Raw genomic sequence first — 11,074 nt, 5'->3', positions numbered from 1 at the left:
ATTGACTAAGTCATTGGCCACGGGTGATAGATTCAACTTACATACAGCTCCCCTCTACTCCTCCGATATGAAGAGGTAGGACTAAAAGTTCCAACCTTCTAATCAACATGTTGGTTCCCCTGGCAACCAACCCCATTCTTAGGTACATTCCAAAAGCCACTTCATTAGCATAACAAAAGACACCTTTGTTGCTCTCTTCACTTCGGAAGTTCCAAGGATTATCCTTTAGTAACTGCCACAATCGGGGACCAAAGATATATATTTCTTATTATAAGTCAAAATATCCCAGTTCACTCCCTGATCTTCAAATATGGATCCCTTACAGCAAAATAGTCCTAGAAGTCAAAAGATACCGGCCCATGACTAGAATCCCACTCAGTCATTAATAAGTTTCCAACCCAGCATCAGATCCTATGAAAATGTCTCCCAGGGCCAGGTCCACTCAGGTTGTAAGCTTCAATTTGCTCTTTTCAGGTTCTAAAAGCAGGAGTGGGGTCAGCAACATGTGGCTTCACCCTTTCAGGTATCTTGCTTTGAGCCTCTTGGGAGATGTTAACATAATATTGGATGGCCCTCATTACCCAACCAATTTATTTATTCATTCCTATTTACCCTCGGCTACCATTTTCCCTTTTCTCTGTCTATATCCAAATTTTCCTACCTTTGGGAGGGACTTTAGGTTCGGCCTTGGAGCTGGTCTAGATGGCAGGCAGCAAAACTAGTTATGCAAGCGCCTCCCCCTGAGTGCTCATCTAGTCAGATAAGGTTACAGACTCAGAACTAGCAGGCTATCTTTACCTCCAGGCAATATCGCTGCTTTTGCTGTTGATCCCAATTTTGTTACATGCGTGAAGGCACATCCTGCCCCATCAGGCTCTTAGGAATTCTGACACAAAGGCTAAAAACAGTTACAGTTACTTGCTCAGGAACCATCCCTGTTTCCAGCCCTGGTCTTGTGACCCCTGTATCAAGTAGGAAGGAAAAAAAAGCCGAAGTGATGTGGGGAAGAAAAAAATACCAATGCCTTTCACTCCCCCTTTCCCTCAGATCCACCAGAGAAACAGAGAAATCTACCCAGCAAGGAAACCCTTTAGCCCCACTCATGTGAGTGTTGAAGGCATGGAAGCTGGCCCTTCATGCTTCTATCCCCTGTTACAGACAACCATTGTTCTAACTGCCCCTTCAGATTCCATCACACTCTGAAGAGGATATATTGCTGTCCATCCTTGGAGATTCCCATGGACAGAGGAGCCTGGCAGGCTACAGTCCATGGGGTTGCAAAGAGTTGGACATGACTGAGTGACTTAGCACAAACATACATCCTTCGACATTATGAGCTGGTGAAATGTGTTCCTTAGTCTGAAGAAATGATGATCAGATGTTCAAATTGTTGCCCTCTCCTGTGTTCAGGTCCTTTCCTAACACCCTGAGAACTGCCATCGAGCACCGGGCAAGTAAAGCCCAAGCTGGGCTCAACATTGCTCCTGTCAGGACCCAGGATCCATTTGGAGCCCTGAGCCTCCAGCCTTGGCCTCACTTGGCAGCTATAGTCAAGGTCTTCCCACCAGAATCTGCCACACAGCCCACCGCACCCCCGTCTGTCTCGCTGACAGAACAGCTCTTATTTGGCATCTTGCGTCTCAGAGGGAACAAGAGGACCATGTCTGGATCAGTCCCGTCTCTGCAATGCTGCAGCACCCCCATATCCACTCACTTCATGGGCCCAGGTGGCCACCTCCAGCAAGCGTGGGGATGGATATCTGCTTGTTGATTCCAGTCACCTCCCAAAGCCGGAAGGGGGTTCTCCCAAAGAGCATTGACACATCCTACCTTCATGCCCCCTCCTCAAATTCCCATAGTGATTTCCATACGGGCATCCCTTTAATAAGCCAGGTTTCCCTTGCCCTCTGCCTGACCATGTGGCCAATGGCCGCTGCCCATGAGTCAGTAAAAACTCAGACACAGGGGCTTTACCACTGATCAATTCTTTCATCACTGCTAGGCAAACACCATGCAACTCAGCCCACTGAGCTAATTTGTTTTCACCTTCTTCGATCGGGGGTGTTCATTTACTGTGAAACTGCTGTCCACAAACCAAGCGGCCCTTTCTCTGTCGGTAGAGAGCTGTTTACAGGGCACTGTTCAAATGACGGTAGAATCCAGCCGCTACTAACACAGTTCTGGAGTCAGTCCTAGGAGAAAAGAGGCTCCCTGCTCCTGACTGTCTCCTTGCTTTCTTCCTCCCAATAACAAAATCCTGTATAACCCATTCCCATATTGTTATGGAACTGTTCTGGGCCCTGCCATTCCCATTAGGGCATTTCTCCAACGTTGTCCTTGACATTATAACCATTTCAGATTTAAGAGCACTTTAAGTCCTTCAGTCATAAGGGTAGCTTCAATTAATAACGTACAATAACAAGGTAGCAAATAACCCTCAAATGGGAATTCTCTAGTTACAAGTCCCAGTTGTCACGGGGAGTGCTAACAGGCTCCTGCCCTAAGTCCAAGCTACATTCTATGTCCCTACTGGTACTCCAGCTTCTATTCCACTGTGTGGGCTTAGGCGGTCTTATTGGTTCCCATTTAGCAATTCCCATTAATATTGCTTGAGGGGTGGAGTCACATGTCCTCTGTTTTACAATCCTCAGTGGGAGAAACATTCCCCAGTCAGATAGTATGTCCGTCCCCATGACAGTCAGGTAAGAGAGACACCACCGCTTCACAGAAAGCCTATTCCAACGTACGGCTTCTCCCACAAAACTTTACCTTAGTACCATCCATTACAGTCCTAACTGTAGCCTCCCTTAGGATTTCATCCACAGGTTTGGATTTTACAGCACTAGGTAGGGGAGGTGTTCCCCAGCCAAACATAACAGCCATTCCCACAAAACATTCCGGTAACACCAACACAACTTTTTTACAAAATCCCTGCCTAGACATTTCAACTTTCATGATTCTATCAACCATTCCATTTTTACTTTCTCTCGATTTAGTTGTAACCTAAGTAAGGGCTTCACCAATGGGTTCATGTGATTCTCCTATCAGTGAGTACTGGCAACTTCTCTTCTTCACCCCCTACGCATTTTATCCACTCTAGTGTAAAAGGCTTTAGGTCTCCAGCGAAGGGTCAAGCCTAGGGACCCCAACCCTTTTATCAATCTGTTTTGATTAACAGGCCTAAGCATGACCCCAAGCAATTACTATACTGGTCATGTTTCTCATCGCAAAGTTTGCTTTCCAGCTTTTAATTTCTCCACTAGGGTAAATAGAGCGGACTTGTTTGGGGTCCTTTAATATTGGGAGTCAACCAGGGGTCCTTGTGTCCACCCATCCTTAGGACCCCTTTGTTTTGGTGAGTTGCCTGGCGTTCTATTGGATAGCACTTTTTCACTGCCGTAGCCCAGGCTGAATCCCTGGTCAGAGAATTCCCCCAAACCGCACAGCGTGGCCAAAAGAAATTATTTTAAAAAAGAAACCTTTGTTTTAACCCCACCAATGTCCCATTCTTATTTCATCCGATTTCTTAACAACCATCTAAAGATTTCCACCCTACTGGTACAAGTCCCCAGGGCTCTCTCCAGATTCTTCTTTGTTTCATTCCAGTCAATATTCATGTTATCTACCTTATGCCTTAAAAACAGTTTAAAAAGTTCCACCTAGTGGGGAAGAAGAGTTGCTTCTCAGGGTCTTCTCATTGTCTTGTTAATTAACCTAATGTTTTTAATTAGCATCTGTAAGACCCTTGAGGGGAAGCAGAATAGCAAATTATGTTAAGACTTCCTAAACTAGTTTAAAATTTTGTAATAAGGTTATATATACCTTCCCATCCCCATTCATCCTTTCCCTTCCTAAACTACAAGTTTCTTTGAGCCTGGGCCGTTCTAGCAAATCCCATTTCACTGACACCAACTCTTGAGTTCCCAAACCCAATCTGAATGTGTAGGGTTTTTTTGGTGGGAGCGGAGGTGCTTCCCATACAACACCAATTTTCAGACACCAGTTGGGTGTCCAAGAATTCAACTCAATCCTGACATTATACTTCTGACCAACTGGCTAAGTTCCAAAGATCCCCTCCTGGGGTTCAGTTAGTTTGCTAAAACGGCTCAAAGAACTCAGAGAAACGATTTACTTACTAGATCATCAGTTTCAGGAACAGGCAGACCGAAAGGATTCTTAGGACAAGGTGTGGGGAAAGGATGAGGCACGCCCATGTCCTCTCCAGTAGTCCCATTCCCCCCAGATAAGCAAGAGTTCACCAATCCAGAAGCTCTCTGAATCCTATAGGTTTGGGTTTTTAAGGAGGCTTCATTACTTAGTCAAGATTGATTCAATCATTGGCCATTGGTGACTCTGGTGACAACCTCCAGCTCTCCTCCCATCCCCTCCCCCGAGGTTAGAAGGTGAGACCGGAAGTTGCAACCCTCTAATCACAACGTTGATTCCCCTGGCAACCAGCCCCCATCCTTAGGTGCAGCTGGGGAATCACCTTATTCACATCACAAAGACACCTTTGTTGCTCTCTTCGCTTAGGAAATTCCAAGGGTTTTAGGAACTCTGCCAGAAATGAGGATGAAGACCAACTACAGTATGTCTCCTACATGGGAACGTTCAAGTTGTGAACTATCAAAGATGCAAACGTGTGTTTGCACATCCCATCACATAATTGTCATGCGCGTGCATCCTCTACAAGTGGTTGTGCTTTTGTGTACCTTACTGTACAGTACTGTATAGAGTCCAGTAGTACAGTATTTTTATTTCAAGCTCAGGATGCCCGGAAGCAAGCGTGAAAGCTGTACTTTGTACTGCTATCAGCCCCTGTATGCCAGGCTACTGTACTATAGTACTGTACTTTTCAAGGCACTATACTGTAAGATTAAAAATGTTTTCCTTATTTTTGTGTTTGTTTTTTATGTATTATTTGTGTAAAAAGTATTACAAACCTATTACTGTACAGTAGTATATAGCTTATTGTGTTAGTTGGGTACCTAGGCTAACTTTGTTGGACTTACAAACGAATTGGACTTACAAATGCACTCTTGGAATGGAACTCATTTGTAGGTAGGGGATTTACTATATATATTTCTTATTATAAGCTGCAATATCACAGCTTGTACATTAGAACCACATTTTAGAAGACATATTTTTAACATCTAATGCACATTTAAAACTGACCCAGCATTTCTATTGCTCTGTATCTAACCTGGAAAAACACTCCTAAACTGGTACAAAGACACACAGACATGGATATTAATCATAGAATTTTGTTAATTGTGAACATAGATCACAAGCAAAATAAACAATGGCATATGGACATTAGGGAATATTATGCAGCAGTTAAAAAGAAATAGGTGGATCTATGTGTCATAATATGGAATGAATTCCTAGACAAATTGTTTTGTAAATAAAGCAAATTGCAAGAAGACATGTATACTCTGAAATAAAAACCAAAACCTACAAAATAATGCCGTGTATGTTTTATATACATATATATGTAGAAAAACACATGTAAATGATAACTGATAACAGTGATTACCTCTAGGGAAGAAGGAAGCAAAGGGAATCTAGATGGGGAATGGTGATTGAGAGGACTTTTGCCTTATGCTTAATGACTAAGAGTCTTTCAAAGATAATGAATGCTTGTGTAATGAGAAATTAATTTTTCATAAAGAGCATTAGGCTGTGTAGCAAACATTGTCACACCCCGCCCCCTTCCCGCCCTTGTTCCCTCTCCCTTATCACTTTAGTACACACTGGCCCAAAGCTAGCTCCTACAGTACTTTGCCTGAGTGTTGTCTCTTGCCACTGGAGCCTGCCCTGCTGCAGGTGTCGACTTTACCTCCCCTGTGACTGATCGTAAATGCTGGGTAACGAACCTCCCTGGAAGCAGCCTTCAACCAATGACTGATGGGTGTACCTTTCAGTCAGGGCCCAGTCAGGAGGCAGAAGCCACATTACTTATTTGAACGGGCAGAATTTCATGTAAAAAGCATGAAGTAGTCATAAAGTTGTTAAGTATCAATAGATTAACTCAAATGGTGCAGATAACTGTAAGATATCTTGGAGTAGGAGACAGAAAACTGCTACCACCCCCGCCCCAGGGCTTGAGTACCAGGGAAAGAGAATGCAATTATTACAACTTAGAAGCTTAGAGGAAGGGCTCCGTGGGCTGGGACCCAGACCTCTGAGGAGGGGCTGCTGCTCACCTCATGCTGGTGTTTCTGATGTGGGTTTGACGAGGCTCATTCTCTGAATGTTGGAAAACTGCAAACTGCAATCAGCTGTTGACATGAATGGCGCTGCTGATTCAGGGGTGAAGAAATGCTCCTGGCTGGGGAGATGCTGAGGGAGGCAGGAAGCTGGCAGGAAGCAACAGGAAGAACAGAAAGGAGTTTAAATTCCTTTATTCTCCTCCAGCCCAGCAGTCTCCCTCTATCAACCCGCTATGGTCAGAATCTGATGGGGAACAGTTGGCAAAGCAGAAATGTGGATGGTCAAATTCCATCCCCAGAATCACAAGGTATAGAAGGGTGAATTGACGCTCAGTAACTGAAGAGCTTCTTAACACACACAAAAATAAAGAAACAAGTTTAACGAGCCCCAGTTTATCTATCATTCAGCTTCAACAGTTATTACCCTTGTGGCTTTCTTGAGTCATTTATTCCTCTCCGTATTTCTCCCCAACAATATTTTAAAGCAAATCGTATAATTTCACCCATAAATACTTAACTATCTACTAGGATACAGACTTTAAGAACACAATGCTACCATCACATCTAATAAAATGAACACTAATTCCTTAATATCATCTGTGTTCAAATGATTCTGATAGTCTCAAAAATGGCTTTTTATAGTTGGTTCGTTTCAATCAAGACCCAAACAATGTCCAGATACTGTTTTGAGTAATATGTCTCTTAAGTCTGTTTTGGGCTTCCCTTGTAGCTCAGTCAGTAAAGAATCTGCCTGCAGTGCAGGAGACCCGGGTTCGATCCCTGGGTTGGGAATATCCCCTGGAGAAGGAAATGGTGACCCACTCCAGTATCCTTGCCTGGAGAATCTCATGGATACAGGAGCCTGGTGGGCTGCAGTCCATGACTAACATTTAAGTCTCTTTCAATCTATGACTCATCCTTTCCCCTTCCCTTTCCTTTTTATATCATGAATTCACTGAAGAAGTCACATCATTTGTCCTGTGCACAGATGCATATTCAGTCACTCAGTCATGTCTAACTCTTGGCTACTCCATGGACATTTATTCTATGAAAGTGAAAAGTGAAAAGTGAAAGTCGCTCAGTCATGTCCGACTCTTTGCGACCCCATGGACTATATAGTCCATGGAATTCTCCAGGCCAGAATCCTGGAGTGGGTAGCCTTTCCCTTCTCCAGGGGATCTTCCCAACCCAGGTCTCCCGCATTGCAGGCAGATTCTTTACCAGCTGAGCCACCAGGGAAGCCCCATTTGTTCTATAGAACGTCCCATATTCTCCATTTGTCTGGTTGTACCCTATTGGTATCATTTAACATGTTCCTCTGTTCTCTTTATTTTTTGTGAGCTGGTAGTTATTTTTTGTGAGCTGGCGGAGAAGGCAATGGCACCCCACTCCAGTACTCTTGCATGGAAAGTCCCATGGACGGAGGAGCCTGATGGGCTGCAGTCCATCGGGTTGCTGGGAGTCGGACACGACTGAGCGACTTCACTTTCAATTTTCACTTTCACGCATTGGAGAGGGAAATGGCAACCCACTCCAGTGTTCTTGCCTGGAGAATCCCAGGGACGGAGGAACCTGGTGGGCTGCTATCTATGGGGTCACACAGAGTCGGACACGACTTAGCAGCAGCAGCAGCAGCAGTTATACATGGAGCCGTGTTTAGATTCAAGTTCAATTTCTTGGCAAGGATATTTCATAGGGTGCTGTGTACTTCCTATTACACTACATGGGAAGACATAATGGGAACTTTTTAAAAATTGAGGTAAAATTATTAAATTGAAGTATACTTGCAATAAAATGCATAAAAATTAAATGGATAGCTGGAAAAATATTTATATTTTTATATAATCCAGTCATGTAGCTACCACTTAGATCAAGATATTAAAGCATTTTCATAACCGAAACCATTCCTTCATGAAATGGTGATTTTCCAATTCTGACATTCTTTCAGAGCTTGAATTATAAGCTGAAGAACTTTCCCATTAATTCTGGATGCTCTGAAACACAGCCGGGCAGAAAAAAAATGTTTAAATTTTTTCCTTTGTCAATTTTATGATTAATAAGTTGGTTTCCAAGCAACCTCCAAAAAGTGAACATTGAGGTTTTACTTATATTTTAGTATCATTGGTGCCTCAGATGGTAAAGAATCTGCCTGCAGTGCAGGAAACCTAGATTCAATCCCTGGGTGGGGAAGACCCTCTGGAGAAGGAAGGGCATGGCAACCCACTCCAGTATTCTTACCTGGAGAATTCCATGGACAGAGGTGCCTGGTGGGCTACAGTCCATGGGGTCACATAGAGTTGGACACAATTGAGCCACTAACACACACATCATTATGAACTCAGGGAGTTTTAAAGTATTTGGTGTATAAAAACATATACTACTTTGTAGTCATTACACTTTTTGGATGCTCAAAGTATCCTATCTTGGGCCAGTGAGAGCCCCTCAAAAAGCTGGCTCCTTAGTCCTTTAATTTGACTCTGATAGCTCTTAATTTCTAGTAACACAGAACATTCGAGGTTCATCTTTTCTATTTCCAGTCTCAGAATTGAAATTAGCCATTTCCCTAAGGAATTCTGCATGTTTGTTTTAACTTATATTTAGTCATTACAATCTGGGTGGGTATTTATTGCTATTATGTTGTTATTTCTTTTAGGTCTTTCAGTGCACAGAGCTAGAAAGACATATTTTTGGAGAAAGAAAAATAATGAATCTATACTGCTATTTCCAATCCAAATTAAAGAGCAAAGAATTTTTACTTCTTTGATTTTGTGTTTGTGTCTCTTTTCTGACTCATATAAAATCTTGGTTCTTAGTGATGTTAACATAATGACTTCTTTGCTTTACTTCTATATAGATAGAATAGTATCAGGGCAGCAATACCAATGTCATTGCTTACAATTAAACAACTGAATGTCATTTAAGATTTATTTGCAGTTCTTTTTGTTCTTAGGATCTAGCACATTAGGGATGTACAGTAAAAAGTACCGTTTGCAAGTCACTTGAAGTAATTATTGTCTGTGTAGTTTTGCCACTGGCTTGATAGTTCATAGTTGATATTTGTTTCCCTTTGTCTTGAATTTTTAAGGACTGCTTTTTTTTCTTTTTATTTATATTCAGGTTTTTAATTTAATAAATCAATTTTATGGCGCCAACGTGTATTCATGATCTACTGCTGCCTAACAAATTAGACCAAACTTAACAATTCAAAATAACAAATGTTCATTATCTCACAGTTTCGGAAGGTCAGAAATCTAGGGTGGCTTAGCTGGATGGTTCTAGCTCAGGGTCTCTCATGAAATACAGTCTAGATGTCAGCCAGGGCTGCAGTCACTTCAAGGCTAAACTGGGGTAAATGATCTGCTTCCAAGATGGTTGGTTCACCCATGTGACTGTTGGCAGACCTCAGACCCCTCACCCTGTGGGAGTGACCGCTCAACAGGGCAACTGCCTTCCCCCAAAACAAGTGATGCAAAAGAAAAGAAAGAATAAAACGGAAGCTACATTGTCTTTTAGGAACCTAATCTTGGAAGTCACATCATCATTTCTGCCAAATTCTTTTGGCCACACAGACCAATCCTGGCACAATATTAAGGGAACTTTACAAGGATGTGAATACCAGCAGGTGGGGATTTTTGGAGGCCATCTTTTACAAGCTTCCATCTTTGTGCTTTCCACATTCCTTTCCTTCTACTTTAGAGAACCACTTTAATTATATCAGTTTTTGCTTTATCTTTCTATTGCTCTGTTTTGAAAAATATCAGGAACTATGTACCTATATTCATACTCTCAAAACATATTCCCTACTATTCAGCTTTTTTGCATCTTGCTTATATTCAGTTAGTGTCATCTCCTACTGAATCAGCTAATAGCAACACACAGGGATCTTCATTACTCCATTTTATAGTTTCATTAAACTCCATTACAGGAACTTCACTGGTGGTGCAGGGCTAAAGACTCCATCCACACTCCCAATGCAGGGTGTACAGATTTGATCCCTGGTTGGGAAACTAAGATTCAGGATGTTGCTTTGTGTGGCCTAAAAACAACATCAATAACAACAAAAACTCCATTATATAGATATCTTACTGGTTTCATCATTTATTAATTCTTCTCCAACTTTTGGACATCTAAATTGCTTATAATTTTCATCACTACAGACAATGCTGGAATGGATATCTTTGTGTATACAGGTTTTTCCATATGTAGGATTATTATATTCAGTTCAGTTCAGTCACTCAGTCGTGTCCGACTCTTTGCGACCCCATGAATCCCAGCACACCAGGCCTCCCTGTCCATCACCAACTCCCGGAGTTCACTCAGACTCACGTCCATCGAGTCAGTGATGCCATCCAGCCATCTCATCCTCTGTCATCCCCTTCTCCTCCTGCCCCCGATCCCTCCCAGCATCAGAGTCTTTTCCAATGAGCCAACTCTCTTCCAAAGAATAACAAGAAGGATTATTATATTAGACTACTACAGATACATATTTATTAAATCAAAAGTATGAACAGTTCTTATGCTCTATTTATGTATTACTAAATTGGTTCAGAAAAGAACTACACTATATTACATTTTCTCTATATTCTAATTTGAATTGAGTAGTCTAATTGTTTTTAATCTATACTATTTTGACAATTGTATCTAGGTATAAATTGCCAGCATCCGCTGGATCATGGAAAAAGCATCTATTTCTGCTTTATTGACTATGCCAAAGCCTTTGACTATGTGGATCACAATAAACTGTGGAAAATTCTGAAAGAGATGGAAATACCAGACCATCTGATCTGCCTCTTGAGAAATTTGTATGCAGGTCAGGAAGCAACAGTTAGAACTGGACATGGAACAACAGACTGGTTCCAAAT

This window comes from Bubalus bubalis, chromosome X, assembly GCF_019923935.1.
Source record: "Bubalus bubalis isolate 160015118507 breed Murrah chromosome X, NDDB_SH_1, whole genome shotgun sequence".
In the NCBI taxonomy this organism is placed as follows: domain Eukaryota; kingdom Metazoa; phylum Chordata; class Mammalia; order Artiodactyla; family Bovidae; genus Bubalus; species Bubalus bubalis.
This window is presented reverse-complemented; position numbering follows the sequence as displayed.